We start from the raw sequence: 18,888 nt of genomic DNA on the forward strand, positions 1-18,888 counted from the left end.
ATATATAATTATGGAAATAAGTAGACCATTCAATGCATGTAATTATTTCCTCACTTATAATGAATTGATTTAAAACTTGATTCTCACTGGAAAACAGGGAAGGGGACTTAAAAATCATTTTGAATGAGAATTGAAGAAGAGGTTTAAGGCTAACCTTTGGCGTGAAAGAAAATGGATATCACCATCGATATAGAAAAAAGTAATAGGAGCACAAAAAACAGAAATTGACTGTAAACAAAATTCCACTATTAAGGTAACGAAACAAGATATTATTCTTCCACAATAAATAATAGTGTACATCTTTCAATATTCTTGGTAAAATTATAGCTAATTCAATAATTTATAGTAGTTTTCATTTCTTATACTCATTTTAACAACATATCACTCGTTTTGAAGTTTCAAATCTCATATTATCAAAATGAAGCATGCTAATAGTGGAAATAATTTAAGATATCTTATGAAGAGATCCATGAATCTAGTGCAGGTAACATGAAAGTTGAATTCATTTTAAAACATGAATGAATTAACCATATTGGATATATTGTATCTGCAGATGGACAGCAAACTAAAACAGAAAAATCAAACACCACTACAATTACAGAATTTGTTCTCTTGGGGTTTTCTGATATTCCCCAGCTCCAGTGGATTCTTTTTGGGATATTTTCATTCATATACATGACTATTCTGATTTGTAACAGTATTATAATATTGATAACAAAAATTGACCCTGCTCTTCAGACACCTATGTAATTTTTCCTTAGAAATTTTTCATTTCTAGAAATCTGTTATGTAACAGTCACTATCCCAAGAATGCTTGTAGACCTTTGTACCCAAAAAGGAAATATTTCCTTTTTGGCCTGTGCTGCACAAATGTGTTTTGTCCTTATGCTGGGATGTGTGGAGTTCTTCCTGCTGACAGTGATGGCCTATGACCGCTATGTGGCCATCTGTAACCCTCTGAATTATACTATAGTCATGAACCAACAGATCTGTGTGCAGATGGTGGCTGTCTCCTGGATCAGTGTAATTCCAGTTGTGATTGGTCAAACATACCAGATTTTTCTCTTTGCCTTTTTGTGGGTCTAACAGAATTAATCACTTCTTCTGTGACATCCCCCCAGTCCTCAAGCTTGTTTGTGGTGAGGCATTTGTAAACAAGATAGCAGTGTATATTGCTGTGGTGTTTTTTGTGATAATTCCCTTTCTGTTGATCATTGTTTCCTATGGCAAAATTATCTCCAACATTCTGAAATTGATGTCAGCCAGAGGAAAGGCTAAAGCTTTATTCACTTGCTCATCTCACCTCACAGTTGTCATTCTCTTCTATGGAACTGCGAGTATCACTTATTTAGAACCCAAACCAAATCAATATGAAGGAATGGGAAAGCTGCTGTCTCTTTTCTAAACCATTTTGATCCCAACTTTGAATCCCATTATCTACACACTGAGGAACAAGGATATCATCATAGCACTGAGAAAACTTCTCACTAAGTTATTAGCATGAGGCAAGCACATCAAATTACAAAAAGTATTTGGTTGTAAGTTTATTGTGTTGTTTCAACAGAAAAGAATGTTTACCTTTGTTCCTCTGTGCTTCACTAATAATAAACAATATTACAACTACCCATATTAAGTCAAGGGGCATTTGCTTTATAGTTTATTTAAGTACTTCTATATAATCAGAGTACAAATTCACTCAATTGCAAAGAACTACTTTCTAAAATCACCCTTTCCTCTTGTTGTTAACAATGGAGTTAAAAGCTTCAGCAGCACAAGGAAAGATAACGAGTATCATATAACCAGGGGTTGGTGTTGTGTTCTGGGGTAATTTTCCTGTGTTCTTCATATCCTCCAGATATATTTGTTGCTCCTCTCTGATGCAATACTGTGATTTAGATTTTGAAAAAGTAGCAGAACCAGGTAAACTGGGGAAAGCAGGGATATCTAGTCTTCTTGTTTCCCATTACAATTTTTTTTTTTGCAATTTTCAATTTCTGTCTTTATATCTATCCATGTCCTTCTAAAACTACCTATCATGTGTGTGTGCTATAATTTACTCTCTCATAGTTCACTGTTCTCTGGAACATTACTCAGTCCCAAGATAGCTTCTGCTTTCTTTGTTACTATATGATTAATATTAAGCGTCCTACAACTTTTGCCTTAGAATATTCATACTTATTTACATAATTTGAATGCTGCGTCTTCAAAAACATCTCCATCTAGAAATTGCTGTGACCTTATTTGAAAATGAAGTAAGGATTTGGAGAAGAGATCACCATGGTTTAGGATGGGAAACAAATCCAGTGATCATTGTCTCCAGAAGAAGCAGTAGGCAGAAGAAATTTAAAAAAACAGGGAGGAGGGAAAAGGCAGCATAAATAAAGAGAAAAAAAAACATCTTGTGAAGAAGGAGATAAAAACTGGAATGATTCAGCCACCAATCAAGGAAGGTCAAGAGCCACCAAAAGCTGGGGAGGCAAGGAATGATACTCCCCGAAAGGATTTGTGGAAGAAAAGTGGCCTAACAACACTTTTTGTGGATGTTAGCCTTAATGACTGTGCGAGCCTAATTTTGTATTAAATTAGTCCCCCAACTTGGGGTAATTAATTAAGATAATCCTAGGAGAATAGTACACCATATATCTAGTGTTCTCTTAAGTTTTTTATTTTTATTTTAATCATCTGGAGTCAAGTCTGTATCCTGCCAGTCCAGAGTAGACATCTCCTGCCACCAACTGATGCTTCTATTGTTCTATCAGTTCTTTAAAAATTGATATTTCTTCCATCTGCTGTAAAATAAAATACCTTGCAGTGATTTTACAAACTCATTTAATGAAATATAATCTTGAAGAAATAACATGCCCAAGAGTTATTATAGATATATATTTGTTGAAGATATTCTTGAAAGTTTTGGATTTCTATTTTAACAATGCAAAACAAAATTGGAAGCTAAGTGAATACAATCGGAGTCATCCAAAGAAAATGATAAAAATATATGAAAGCAAAAATTAAATAATTAATATTTTTAAATGTAGTTGATAAAGTTTGATGAATAAATTCTAAGAAAAAGCAATGCCTAGTAATCTTTGATCCACTTTAAATTGATTTTTGTATAGGGTGAGAGGCAAGTTTGTAGTTATAGTCTTGTATAGATGGATATCTCATTTTTCCAGAAATATTTGTTGAAGATGCTGTCTTTGCTCCAATGTGTATTTTGGAAACCTTTATGAGAAATCAGATGACTGTTACCTGCCTGGACTTATTTCATTTTCTGAGGCCATGGTGATTGGAATTATTTTCCTGTTTTCTTTCACAGCATGCTGATTGTTTTTGTGTAGGGAAGCTATAGATTTTTGTATATTGAAAATTCTATAGTGATTTTCTATCCTGCTGCTTTGCTGAAAGTGTTTTGTCAGGGCTACAAGTTTTCATGAGGAGTCTTTGGGGTCTTTTGGGACATCATCTGCAAATAAGTATAATTTGATATCTTCCACTTCTAATTGGATTCCATTTCTTTCTTTCTCTTTCTTATTGATCTAGCGAACAGTTCAAACACTATACTTTTTAAGAGTAACAAGAATAGGCATCTTGTCATATTCCTGTATTTTGTCTTATTATTGATGTTTATTGAATTTTTCATTCTCAACAATTCCATATTTTTTCACAATCTCAATATCCTTGCTGAATTTTTCATCCATGTTCCTGACATTTTTATTCAGTTTGTGAACTGACTTCCTTACTTTATTAACCAGCTTGTTTGAATCCTTGCTCAAGAAATTGATCATTTTTAAAAGTTTAATTTTGAATTCTCTGGCATTTCAGCCTGTTTCAGTATTTTTGTATTCATTTATTATGCAGGGCTGAACTTCTAGAGGGAGGGGTCATAGTGCCTTGATTTCTCATATTTCATCATTTTCTTCATTTTGATTTGTGCTTCATTAGGTATGAATGTCTCTTTGTTTTATATATATATATAATTAATTAATTTTTGTTAGAGTCTTCTTAGTGAAAATGCTTCGTTTGACTTCACAATCCATACTATCACTCAAAGAGGACAAAACAAGTAGGATGAATATCAACAATTTCAAAAACACAGCAGATATTTAAATGTAATATAAAAAAATTGGAGATCATGTACACCCCAATGGGGTTTGAAATGAAAAAAACTAGAATACCTAAAAACCCATTAGTAATGTGGTTGTCTTGGAACTCGGTATCATGAAATTAAAGAATGAAAGTCACAGGCAGCAAGGTGAGCAAAAGAGCAGAGGTATATTAAGTATATTAAGTAGAGAAGAAAAGCCCCATGCGGAGGGAACTTGGTCTCAGAAAGGTCTCAGATCATGGTTCCTTTGTCTAGGGATTTTATAAAGATTCTTTTTTCCTTGATGAAGGGAAACCCACTGTATCCCAATAACATTGGCTCATTGGAATTATACGCCATGCATGCTTTTCTGTCCATCTCTGATTGTTCCTGGGATTCAATCATGCATAGTCTGCAAGCTTCAGCAATTTCAAGGTGCATGGAGTGGTTTCAAGATTCTCCACACCTTGTTTATCTTGCCTCTGGGCCAATGGTAGATCCCATTGAGTCCCCCTTTCCTTAACCTATTTAACAGGTCCTTAACCCTAGCTTCCAGTCTCACTAGGAGTTTAAACGTTAGTGGATCTAAATGTATGAACAGCTACTAAAAATGGTGGAGGGATGGAGACAGGAAAAAGAAAAGGAACAACATAAGAAGGAGAGGAAAAGAACTTGGGGTGGGAACAGAGAAAAAACTAGAATGATGGAGAGAGAGAGAAAACAGGGTAAAACGGGTATGACAGGAAAAAAGAATGATCAAAAGAGAAAAATAACTTAAAAAACCAAACATCAATTCTACAAGTACAACAACTACAATTATATAACTAAATATACCCCAGTCATTTCTTCCTTGATGAGGGAAAGAAGGTGAATTTGTAGAATACAGGCTTGTTTTCTCAGTTCTCTTCATGGGAAGATAGATTTACATTTGTTTATTTGATTTACCTGTCTGAATTTGGAAGAAGTTAGTGTGGTGGAGTCTGCTAAGGGTTTTAGTCTTGTCCTGCTTTCCCTGTGGGTTGAGTTCAGAGCATTGTTTACCTGAAGGCTAGTATGCTGATGTGGGGACTGCCCTCACCTCTTCCTGGTAAAGAAGCAGAGGACTGCCCAGGTTGCATGTCTCCCTCTACCTTTGTTGGATTACCATGAAAAATAAATTCCAAGGAAGTGGCTAATGACAACTAATTTGAACATTATGGAGTTGGGCAAAACAATCAAGAGAATATAGTTTTGATCCCAGTTGCCTTATCTTCACAATTTTCTGTTTTAGCATGGACAACTTATGTCCCTTCTGTATCTGGAGTTCAGAGAGTTTGTGTTGCAGGCCCTGGCATCTGCTGTCACTGCAGTAGACCTTACTATCAGCTCTTTGGCTATTCTTTTGGTGATTTTAGCATTCAGTTTTGCAGTCAAGCTCCGGCTAGCCTATCTCTTCCCCCAAGGAGGTTCTGTCACTGATTCTGAGACAAAGTTACAGTGCTTAAGCAGTGTAGAGAGGAAGTCCTCAGGTTTGCCTATGACTCCTTCTCTTGCATATATGGGTAGTGAAGCATGTGGATTTCGTGTCTTGGATTTTATTTTTTTTTTTTGAGTGCCACCTGATACACACCTGTGGATCTTTGGAGGTCTGCAATTTGGGCAGGTCTTTTGCTCATTGCTCACTGGTGGGAATTCTTCCTCTTCCCTACAGTTTTGCTCAGTGCTTTACATTAGAGTCCATTGTTTCTTTTTCTAGCTTACAATATTTCTGGATTTCATACTAATTCTGTCTGCTGTTTGTTATTGCCTTCCCTTGCTTTTCCTAACCACAGTGCTCTAGGTGAATCACAAATCTAAATATTTTATTTCGGTTTTATGGAGACACCAGAAAGTTGCTTAAACAAGACGACAAGTATCGTATTTTAACAAGGATTAATCTCCACTTTTTCTTTATGTAATTTACTTAGAAAATAATTTCAGAGGTTTTGTAAACAGAGCTGTTTAATAAAAAAAATTTTTTAAAAACACTTTTTCCGACTTTAGTGTGAAGAAAATATTATTTGTTAAATGAAGGTGGTCCACAGATCATAATTTGGCAACCCTCATTACACCAAATAATTTTACACCTGTATTTATAACTGATGCTTATAAGTTCTGAAGTAGATATGCTGATAGAAAAGAATATAATAAAAGTGATGATAAAATGTTTTTAAAACGTGAAAAATTGTACTTTTCATGAATAATCCTGTGTGAGTGCATCTATGTAGTTTTGAGTTATTACATCTAGTGCAAAAAAAGATATGGCAGTGTATATTAAGTTCTTCATAATGGTTACCCACAATTCTTGTAGGAGGATGCTAATTAAATCAAAGTGAATATTTCAAAACATTTTTCTTTTTGGTATTGATTTCATCACACAATGACAGAGGAACACAATTTTAATTAATGTAGATTTCTGTTTAAAAACTATTTAAGGCAGAAATGAATGTCTTCACATCTGTAGAGAGCTGAAAGAGAAAAATGTGTCAATCAGGATTATTTACCTGGTGAAATTACCCTGTAAAACAGAAAGTAAACTTTTAAAATATTAAGTAAAGGGAAACAATATATCATTAAAATATTTGCAAATGGAAGTTCTTAAAGTAGAACAGACATGAGACAAATGCAAAGGTCAATATGAAGAATGAATATAATTTGAAATGAAGACATTAATGTGCAAATTATTTTTCACACTTGTGTTTTTTTGTAGATAAATAACACTTTAAACAAAAATAAAGTAATATATTGTGGTTTTAATAAACAAGAATAAAGAGGAAAGAGGAACCTGCATATACAACAACGAGATATAAGAACTGAATGTTTGTTTGAAAAATACAAAATCTAATTTCTAATACAATTGCTTTAAAGCCAATAAATAAACTAAAATCCAACTTTGAAAAAGTATATAAGATAGAGGAGAAAGCCAATTTTTTATAAATGATATATGTAATACCAAACACATCAATGAGAAAATTGAATTTAAAATAACAAAACAGTTTAATTATAAAGAAAGTAGATTATATAGCAAGACTAAAGTATGTGTTAACTGCAAAGAACAAATTTGAAAGCTGAAAATACAGATTCATTGAAAATAAATGAGTAGGAAAACTTTACTACACAAAGACCATAAGTACATAGACAGAATACAAAAATATTAAAAATAGATTTTAAGATGATATGCATAGCCATGATAAAAGGCTATATTTAATTATGAAGCAATAATTAAACATTTGCATTACATAAATCTCAATTTATATGAAATGATAATTAGGGTTTCAAAATAAGAAAAGTAAAACTTGAAATAACTAATTCAATAATTCCACAATCTTAGCAGTAAATATACACTTCCAGGTTTCATTCATCTGTGCAAAAGTTTAAAATGAACAACCCACATCATTTTCAAGTCCATGCTGTATCATGGAGCAAGTGCATATAACTTTTAATGTTTTCAAATTGTGAAAAGAGTAGTCTCTGAACACAAATAATGTGATAACAAGACAAAATAAAATATTTAGGAAGACTGGTGATGAATAGAATCAGAGCACATTGCATACATGTGTAGAAATGTTATGATACAATTTTGCACAATAAAAATTAAGTGAGTGACTTGTTTATAAGAAATATGAAGTCATTTTAAACAGTCTTCAAAATTCTATGACAGTGAAAGTATAATAAGAAAATACCATTCTACTATTACAGCAACAAATTCAGCAACCTGTTTTAATGATAAAAATAACCAAATTTTATATAATATGAAACACAATTTTAAAAGTCAGACATATTATAAAGGAATAACACTGGTCTCAAAAATATTTCTGCAAAGAGGGGTGGGTTATATCAAATATTCTAACAATGAGTATCAACAACACAACACAAAATCTGACAGAAAATAAGAAGAGAATATTAAAAAATTATAAAAGATCACTAATTTGACTTTTGTACTTAGAACTAAAACCATAAAAAAGAATGTTAAAGTATGAGACCCAAATATTATCATAGCTAAGTAGGGCTTTTCACAATACTGCATGGTTAGTAAACAGTCTTAGAAAATGAGAATTATAACAGATCTGACTTCTTTTGTATGAAAATCTGCAGTTATGTTAATTGTATAGCTAAACTTTTAATGCATGATGCAATATTGAACCATATCCGAAGAGTAAGCATGATCTAAGCATGTCTGCATTAGGGATGTATCTTGGAACATTTGTCTAGCATGTACAAGGTCCCTGGGTTTAATCCTCAACATAGCAAATGCATACACACACACACACACACACACACACACACACACACAAAAATACAAACACCTGATACCCTGCACTAGAAGTCCTATCAGTATAGTGAAGCAAGGCAAAATAATTAAAATAGTAAAAGAAAAAAAAAAAGAATATGCCTCTTTGGTATTTAAGTAAGCATTATCATGGACTAATATAATCAAAATTATTAAAATAATGTAATCAAATTATAAAATAATTCAAAATGTAAATATAAAATAAGTGATACAATAATAATACAAATAAAATAATATGGTGGAAATATTAGGTATTCATGTATGAAAATGGAAAAATGAGACCTGTTGGAACTATTCCAGGAATGGGGGACAAAGGAGAAGGATGGAGGGGCAAGTTCAACTATGATAGATTGTGAGAACTTTTGTAAATGTCACAATGTACTCCCAGTACAATAACTTTTAAGAATTAAAAAAAAAATCAACAAAGAACTAATAAATAAGTAATAAAATAAAAACATACTAATTATCAATATAAAATATGAGATAATTAAATATAGAATAATTATAAACATAGTCAAAATTACTAATCTACATTTTTGTCAAAATTTCCCTATATACTTATTCCCTAATTACTTATTTAAATCCCAATTGAAATGGCCCAAGAGACATTCCTTAAGAACTGGCAGATCTTGTTAAGATTTGCATCAGAATGCAAAAGAAAGAAGAGTGGTAAAAGTTTAACTTATAGGTAAAAAACTTTTAAATGGTAGTAGTATTCTGTTCAAGTCATTATAGATTTACTATAACAAAAATATTGAGTAATTGTGAAATGATAGTTATGTAGCCTAATAGAAAAGTTCAAAAGAAGAAATATGTATATATTTTAAGCTGATTTTTCAAAAATGCTAGAATAATGAATGGGAAATTGAAAACTTACATAATAGTGCAGAAGCAATAAGATATCCATGTAGGGAAAAATACTCACGAATCCATATCTCACATCATGTGACAATATCAACAGAAAATGAATCATAGACATAAATGTAAATGTATAAAATGATCTAGAAAGAATAAAAAGAGACTGGTTAACCAGTCTCAAAACCAGCCAACTCCTCTTCTGAACCACCTCTGAACCCCCTCCTGACTTTGAAACTTTCCCTTCTTTTGACCCTGCTAATGAGCCTCCACCTTATCAGAGAGGAGCTTCCATTGTTTTACTGTCAGCCCCACTCCTCCTTCCCCCCCTCCTTCCGCCCCTCCTTCCACCCATCCTTCTGCCCACCCAGAACCACAGGATCCCATGAACCCCCCACACACTCACTCCCACGACCCCCCCAGTCAGCCAGTTTCCAGCTACCCTCCCTGGGAAGTGGCCGGAGTGGAAGGCATTGTGAGGGTCCATGTCCCCTTCTCCCTCGCTAACCTCTCTTAGATAGAAAAGCACCTTGGCTCTTTCACCACTGACCCAGATTCTTATGTTAAGGAGTTCCAATATTTGGCTCAATCCTGTGACCTTACTCGGCATGACATCTATCTCATTCTTCCCTCCACCCTCCTTCCAGAGGAGAGATGCAGGGTCTGGGACATGGCTAGGGCACATGAAGATGAGATCCATTGCACCACCCACACCCATCCTGTAGGGGCCACAGTATAAACTGAGGAGCCTCATTGGAATTACCAAACCTGTGACAGAACGCTTAGGGATCAGATGGTTACCTGTTTAGTGGCAGGACTAAAAAAGGTGGCCCAAAAGGTTGTTAATTTTGATAAACTCAGAGAAATTCAACAAGAAAAAGAGGAAAATCCAGCTAGTTTCTTGTCCCGGCTCACAGAGGCGCTGTGACACCATACAAAAGTTGACCCTGAAACTCAGGACGGGACAATCATTCTTGTGACCCACTTTATTTCCCAGTCAGCCCCAGATATCAAAAGAAAATTTAAAAGGCTGGAAAGTGGCCCTCAGACTCCACAGGCTGAAATTTTAAATGCAGCCTTCAAGGTCTATAATTACCGAGAATAACAAATGGCTGATAAGGAGAGGAGAGATAACGCTAAATTCCAGATGTTGGCACAAGCCCTCTGGCAGAGGCCTCTGACCTCTAACTTCTGAGGCCAAGAAAAATCCTGAACACCTCCTGTCTCATGTTTTCAGTGTGGCCTTGAGAGACACAGGGCCTGTGCATGTCCTAAACCATGCGGCCTGCTGGGGCCATGTCCTAAGTGTAAACAGGAGGGTCACTGGGCGATGGACTGCCCCTCTACCACTCAATGCGAAGGATCTAAGCCCCCCCACCATCCCTCCTCCCTAACTGATCTTTTAGGACTGGTGACTGTGGCTGATGACTGATGGAGCCCAGGACTCCCAGGCCCGACAACCATAACCTCATGGGAGCCCAAGGTAACTGCCCTCATCAAAGGTAGGCCAATCTCTCTCCTCATAAATAGTGGCACCACTTTTTCTGCCTTGCTGAAGTTCTGGGGACCTACTAAGCCTTCTTTAACCTCCATAGTCAGGGTGGAGGGAAATCTTACCCAGCCCTTAATGTCTTTTCCTTTAAACTGCATACTGGGAGATACACTTTTTACTCACTCCTTCCTAGTCCTCCCTAATTGCCCCACCCAACTCTTGGGAAGGGACATTTTGCCAAAATTCCAGGCCACTCTCACCTTACATCCACCCCCTCTTAAGCCATGACCCATTAACAATTTGCCTCCATCCTCAGGGCCCCTCCCTGCCATTATGGGTACCCTGCTTCCACAAGCCCCTCCTGACCCCTTGCCCTTATCTGCTACACTGGTGGATCCCATTGTGTGGGATCTCCAGAACCCTGCAGTCACTACACATCATGAGCCAATTGTTATTACTCTCAAGGTTCCCTCTGTTTTCCCAAACCAACCTCAATATCACATTTCTCTAATCCACTTACAGGGATTAAAGCCTAACATCTCAGAGCTTCTTGCTATAGGCCTGCTTCCCCCAATCCACTCCCCCTACAACACTCCTATTCTGCCTGTAAAAAAGCCCAATTGGTCTTACTGGTTGGTGCAGGACCTTCGCTTAATCAACACAGCAGTGACTCCTATACACCTGGTGGTGCTCAACTTCTACACTCTCCTGTCTCTCATCCCCAGTACCACCACGCATTTTACAGTCCTATACCTAAAAGATGCTTTCTTCACTATCCCTGTCCACCCACAATCCCAAAACCTCTTTGCCTTCACCTCGACTGATCCAGATTCTCATACTTCACAACAATTAACCTGAACTCTTCTGCCTCAGGGGTTCTGGGACAATCCCTACCTCTTTGGCCAAGCTCTGGCTAGGGACCTCTTTACCCTCCATCGCTCCCTGAGTAAACTCCTCCAGTATGTAGATGGCCTTCTGCTCTGCAGCCCCTCGCTCAAGGACATCCAACAACACACTGACCTCCTGCTTAATTTTCTGGGAAAAAAGGGATACTGGATGTCCCCCAACAAGGCTCAATTGTCTCTCACCCAGGTAACTTACCTGGGCCTGACTATCTCCCCTACTCATAAGGCTATCATCATAGATCATAAGGCCTTATTAGTCTCTCTTCCTGTCCCCACCACCAAGGCTGAAATTCTCTCTTTCCTCAGCCTGGTTTGCTATCTCAGAGCCTGGGTGACCAACTTCAGTCTAATGGCCAAGCCTCTATATGAGACATCCAGGGGTCCCATCCAAGAGCCCCTGGACCCCTCTTGGCCTGTGTCAGGTCATTTAAAACCCTCTGACAAGCCCTGTTGCAAGCCCTGGTGTTTTGCCTGCAGGACCTCACTTGTCCCTTTTTCCTTTACTTTTCTGAGAGTCAGGGGTTTGCCCTAGGAGTTTTGGAACACAACATAGGGCCCTCCTTTGCTCCAGTAGCATACCTCTCCAAACAGTTAGACCCCACAACCATGGGATGGGCCCCATGCTCCCCCCGTAGCCTCTCAGAACTCCTCACATATAAGGGACTTTACTTCATGCCCCCCTCCCATATCCTATCCCTGTAGGTGGCCTTCATTGAGGATCCCACCCTATCTTTCATCTCATGTCCCCCACTTAACCCAGCCATTCTTCTTCCTCTCTCTTCAACACCCCTTGCTCACTCCTGCCCCAAGATTCTTGAAGAACTCCTCCCCTGCCCAAACCATATTCAGGAGGGCACCCTTTCTCAGACTGACTACACTTAGTTCATTGATGGCAGCTCCTTCATTCACAATGGACAGCGAAGTGCTGGATACACTATCCTGTCTGATTCCACCATCATTGAGGCATGCCCTCTCCCTTTGGGTACTACTTGCCAAAAGGCAGAATTGTCTGCCTTGGCCAGAGCTCTGACCCTGGCAAAAGACAAAACTGTCAGCATTTACACTGACTCTAAGTATGCATTTCACACTTTATTGTCCCACTCTGCTATCTGGAAGGAAAGGGGATTCCTAATTACAAGAGGCACTCCCATTATCAATGATGCCTTAATAATCCAGGTCTTAGAGGCTTCACGCCTTCCTTCCTGGGTAGGCATTACTCATTGAAAAGCCCACCAAACTGACTCTTCCATAATTACCAGAGGAAATAAGCAAGCAGATACAGAGGCCAAGCCATCAGCCCTCCAAACTGCACCCCAATTGACCATGTACCCCTTTACCCCAGCTTCCTGTCCCCCTCTCACTAAACTCTCTCTCCCCCTTCTGAAGTTTAAACTCTTCTCTTCTATTTACATACACTTTTTCATCCTAATCTTCATGCTCTTTACACCTTTCTCCACCAATCACTTTTCCCTATCTCCAGGAGACATATAGCACCTTAAACAGATTACCCAATCCTTCTCAATTTGCCAGCTCACAAACCCCAACTCTAATATTAGACCCCCTCACTTTCCTACCCACCAAGCCAGGGGATGCCTCTCTGCCATGGATTGGCAGGTGGACTTCACACATATGCCTCCAGTAAAGAGGATTAAGTACCTCCTAGTATTGGTAGACACCTTCACAGGATGGGTGGAAGCTTTCCCTATGACAATAAAAAGACCTCCACAGTAACAACGATTTTGATCATGGACATCATCCCACAGTTTGGTCTCCCAGCCTCCATCCAGTCAGACAACCGGTCTGAGTTTGTTTTCTCTATTTTCCAAAAATTGAAACAAGTCTTAAATATTCACTGGAGGTTTCACATTCCTTATCACCCCCAATCTTCAGGCAAAGTTGAGAGCTCCAATCGCACACTAAAAAATACTCTCACCAAACTCTCCCTCAAGCTCCATCTGTACTGGACAAAGGTCTTACCCTTAGTCCTTCTCTGCCTCCGGATTCTCCCATAAAGACCACTCATGCTCAGCCCCTACGAGCTCCTCTATGATCGTCCACTCCTGCTTATCACGGTTTAGCCAGAATCCCCCAACATTTCCTGCACTCTCCTCAATCCTCTCCTCATTTTTCTTCCCTCTCTCCTTTGGTCTCATGCTCATGATCAGTTGCCACAGCCCTCTGACACCACCAAAATAACTCCCACCTTCCAAATGGGAGATCTGGTTTATCTAAAAAGTACAGCCATACCTGGCCACCTGCAGGAAAAGTAGAGAGGCCCATTTAAGGTAATTCTCACCACACCTACATCTGCTAAGCTAGCAGGATTTCCCTCTTGGGTAAAGGTTCAAAATCTAAAACTGGAAGCCCCACAAAAGACCTATCAATCTCTCCTTACAAGACCAACAAAAATAAAGATCTCCTGCTTCCCCAAGACACTAGAAGATGGAGACACGCCCACAGAGACTCCCAGAGCATAAGCAGGATCCCTATGCCTAGGGACCTGGCATCTCGCCTACTCACTCTTTATACTTCCCCCTGTCCCATTCTTTCCTGTCAGTATGTGCCTACACGTTTACTCTTTCCTACATACACTCTACTCTGAGATTTTACTTTTCCCACCTCCCAACACAATTAGCCTCCCTCTTTTCTCATACCTTCTTTACCCCTGCTTCATAGATTGGGTAGCCGACCTTCATCTCCAAGGTACTCTCTCAGACTTTACTCCTGAGGAAATCTATTCATTTTCCAACATTCTCTTTGCTTTATTGTAAACTGCACCACCTATGTTTTCACTCCATCCCTTTCTGTGGGTAATTCTTGTCCTCGTCCCTTCTCTCCTGAGTATTGGCCTATGGGTAACTTCTCCCCTTGAGTGGAGATGGCCCCATCGCACAGCTCTGTTTTGGGTACCTCACTCTGTACACCTTACTCATTGTGCTCTCTTTTTTCTTATGACCTGTACCCTTGTGAGCCCCAAATTCCCCCCTGCCCTTGCACCTCATCTTATTCCTACCAGCATAGGGCTTGCCATGGTACAGCTACCCCATGTACAATGTGGGGCAAACCGCACTGGACTGCAAGGAGTAAAGGCAGCAATTTGGATTACATTTGCTTTGGGAATCATGGGCAATAAGTGTGCTGGACTGAGCTCACACATTATGGTATGTCTGATGGAGGAGGAGTCCAGGATCAGGCATACAAGAAGGTCCTCCACACCCAGGTACCTCAGGTTCTTGACAAACTATTCTTTCCCACCAAAGAGCCTCTCAAAATTCCTTTACACACCCTGTCCCTTTCTGAAACCCTTCTCCTCCAGGTCATAAATACCACTTATCAACTACTCAACCACACCAATCCTACTATAGCCCATGGTTGTTGGATGCTTCAGCGGACTGGCCCTTCTCAGGTTGTCCTCAGCCCCATAAATATTTCCACACCCCTTACCTTAAACTATTCCTTCACCAAAGGGCTCACCACCTGCACTCTTTCCCCAGTTCCTCTCTTCCAGCCAGCCCCTCTTTGCCTACAGAGTTCCTCAAGGATAGTTGAGGTAGGCTCCCTGGTGACAAAAAAATGTCACACCACTAGGGTGGCCAAGAAAACCAGAAACAATATCTGCTGCCCACCTTCATTCCTGGGACTCTCTTTCTATGTGGTCAGAGTGTATACCCCTGTTTACCCCAAGCCTGGAAGGGTATTTGCACTCTGGTATTTTTGGTTCCTGACATGGATATTATTACAGAAGATCAGGACCTCCCCATCCCCCTCACCATGTGCCTTTGCTCTAAAAGAACAATCCAGGCTATTCCTTTGTTAGCTATCCTGGGTATAATGGCTGCCATGGGAACGGGGGCTGCAGGAATAGGAATATCTATCCACTACTACACAAAACTCTCTAATCAATTGATTTCAAATGGTAGCCGAGTCTATCCCAACCCTACAAAAACAACTTGACTTCCTAGCCTCAGTTGTACTCCAAAATTGACAAGGCCTTGACTTGCTCACTGCAGAGAAGGGTGGTCTCTGCCTATTTTTACAAGAAGAGTTCTGCTTCTATGTTAACCAGTCAGGGGTATTAAAAAATAAAATTAGGCAACTCCAGGAACAATTAGAAAAATGGAGAAGGGAATTGGAGGAATCTTGGAGTCCTCTAGGGAATAACATTTACAATGGTTTCCTGGTTAATGCCCATCCTAATGCCACATTTCTTGCTCTCATATTCTTAAGCTTCTTCCATTGTATCATAAGGACGATACAAGGATTTCTTTTAGACCGTATGTCTGCTATTGCTAATCAAAATTTAACCAGTTGTACCTCCAGGGATATCAACCTCCCCAAAACTGCCCAGAAAACTACTGTGAAGGCTCCATCCAGGACAAAACAAGAGCCCTAGGATCTTGTCCCATACAACACTGCCTGCCAGCAGGATGCAGCTAAAGAGACCAATACTTTGCCCCAATTCCTTATCCTCAGCTCCTACCTTCATCATTATTAAAGAAAAAATGGGGGAATGATACAAAAATAATGCTGCCATTTTATAAATCAGAGCCATTTTATCCTCAGGTCTCACCTCTTGGAAAATGGAGCCATTCCCAATAAACAGCCCCGCCCTTTAACAAAATTTCCCTAGCTCGCAGACAAGCTCCACCCAAGTTCTACCCCCATCAGGGACCCCTGAGCCTGCGCCAACCCCTTACCCTCCCTCTTCTATAAAAGGCCATGCCTGGCCTGGAGACTCTCTCTTCCTGTGCTATCTTTCCAGGGTCAGCCAGGCAGCTCATGCCTGTCATTTAACCCTGCTCTTGGACGTGAGATTTTTCTCATGAGCTTTCTTTGTGAGCGGCGTTTTTCCTAACACTATCCATTTACTTGCGAATGACAAAATTCCATTTCTTAATGAATAAAATTCCATTGTGTATAAGTGCCACATTTTCTTTCTTTTTTCTTTTTCTTTTTTTAAATGTTATTTTATCCCTTTTACATTGGCTTACATGTGTATATATTATTTGGGCCACCCTGCCCAAACCAGCCTCCAGGCAGAACCTGTTCCACCCTCTTGATTTCCAATTTTGTAGAACCACATATTCTTAATCCATTCGTCATTAGAGATCTTTCCTGGTATCCATCATGTCCTACATTTCATACCCAGCACCAAAAGGAATCCCTCCTCAGGAGATCCCATAGGTACACAAGCTGGGTAAAAACAGTTATCATTCTATTAAAATAAATCTTATAGTAGGATATCTGTAGCCTATGAGGCAAGCAGATACTAGACAAGGGACCATTGGTACTTCTTGAATCACTTAGGAGTCATTTTGAGGCAGGCTAAAATTAGGGAAAGTTTGGGACTCAGAAACTTAATATTACATATCACATTATCCATGCTCTAGTTCAGGGACCACCCTCAACTGGCCCAGGAACCACCTATGCTTCTCCCCACTCCTTGATTATTGGATGGAAATCACCCAGTTCCTCACTTCCCATAGGTTAGCGGAAGTCTAAAAAGCATTGGAGAAGAAAAGCACACTCTCTCTCCTTCCAGATTCCACTTGGCCCCACCATGCAACCTTTTATATTTCCCTTCCCTAGCTGTTAATAAACTCCATTTACACCCACATGTCATGAAATGAATTCTTCCTTGCTGGACACAAAGAATTTGGAAGTCTCCAAATCACAGACTTCACATTGATAACAACAATTTCAGGAGAAATTTTAAAGACAAATGTTTCAGCCACTGGTATTAGAAAACATTGCAATTTTGTATTTCCAAATCCCAACCCCTCACATTGGCTAAGCAAATGACCACTCTGAGAGTCCTTGTGGACTCACAAAACTATTTGGAATTGTACTTAAATTTACAGACACAAAACCAGTTGGGTGGAAAATGGAATTCACAACCAGACACACCAACATACATGTTGGGCATGGCTGTCAGCATGGCACCCCTCTGAGCCAGGGGTGTGATCTAGTATAAGTCAGGTGGGGAGTGAGTTCAGGGTTGTAGGCATGACCTTGAGCAATATGTGAATTGTGTGAGTTATGTGGGTAGCAATCCCAGAGTTCACAAGAGTGAGGAACAAGTCAGGCTTGAACTGGGAGGTTAGGAATTACCAGTTGCCAGGACTCAAAAAGGGAAACATGCTCAGGTTGCAAACAACATTTTCTGTGTACTTGCTGTGGTGTTGATAGGCTCAGGACTTTGAAAGTGCTGGATGGGCATTTTGATATTGAGATAAAACAAGAAACCACACAATCCTCTCTGGTCTAACTTGAGGAAGAAAACAAACAAATAAAAAAAACTACTCAATGAAAGAGAGGAATCCATTCTCCTTCTCAATGAGGAAGAAATATTAACTATTTTTGCTGTCTCTTTCTTTAAATTTTTGTAGTTTTTATTTTCTTGTAGTTTTACCTTCTATTTTTATTGTTTTGTCTTTCTCTGGACATATTTTAGTGTGTTCTCTCACAATATTATTTCTAACAGCTTCACGTCCTATACTTTTCCCCATGTCATTTGGTGCCTCTTATCTTATTCTTTTTCCCATTTCTCTATCTTTTTATTACTTAATTATTAATATCTATACAATAATATTTTAATCCCTAGTTTATTCTGTAAGTATCCTTGTTCCTTTCCCTTATGTTCTGATTGAGGTTTATAGTTATTTCTTCATCAAAACATCTGATTTGTTTTTTAATTGTTTATTTCATTATTCCTTTCTGCTAACTCTCTTCAGTGTGGTAGTGAAAGTGGTATCAAATATAATAATTGCATATATTGTAGCACAGAAACAAATTTAATATGAAAATTCAGGGAAAAATGATTCCCCCAAAAGCTAATAACATCTCAATAACAAAATACAAACATAGTGATAGTGAAAAGGTTAAAATGCCAAGCAAAGAATTCAACAATTTACTTTTAGAAGTAGTCAGTCAATGACTTTAAACAAGATTTAAACAGATAAATGAAGTAAGGAAATCAATCCAACACCTTGACAAGAAAGTCAGTAATATGGATCAGAAATTTAGCAAAGATCTTGAGGTTCTGAGAATAAAGGAATGTTGTAAATTAAAATCTGAAAAAATCAAGCATTGCAAAAAGACTAGATAAAGCAGAATAAAGAATATCATGGATTGATATTCCTAAAAATCATGGAATAGGAGTTAAGCTATAAACGAAAGGCATAGGAAATCTATTAAATGAAATTGTAGCAAAAAATCCCCAAATCTAGGGGAAAATATAGAC

The 18,888-nt window shown here is 38.5% G+C and overlaps 1 pseudogene; it reads left to right on the top strand.

Moving 5' to 3' along the window:
• The first annotated feature begins 531 nt into the window (after positions 1 to 531).
• Positions 532 to 1,504, top strand: LOC141417195 (olfactory receptor 10AG1-like; annotated as a pseudogene).
• The last annotated feature ends 17,384 nt before the right edge of the window (positions 1,505 to 18,888 follow it).

This window comes from Castor canadensis, chromosome 1, assembly GCF_047511655.1.
Source record: "Castor canadensis chromosome 1, mCasCan1.hap1v2, whole genome shotgun sequence".
In the NCBI taxonomy this organism is placed as follows: domain Eukaryota; kingdom Metazoa; phylum Chordata; class Mammalia; order Rodentia; family Castoridae; genus Castor; species Castor canadensis.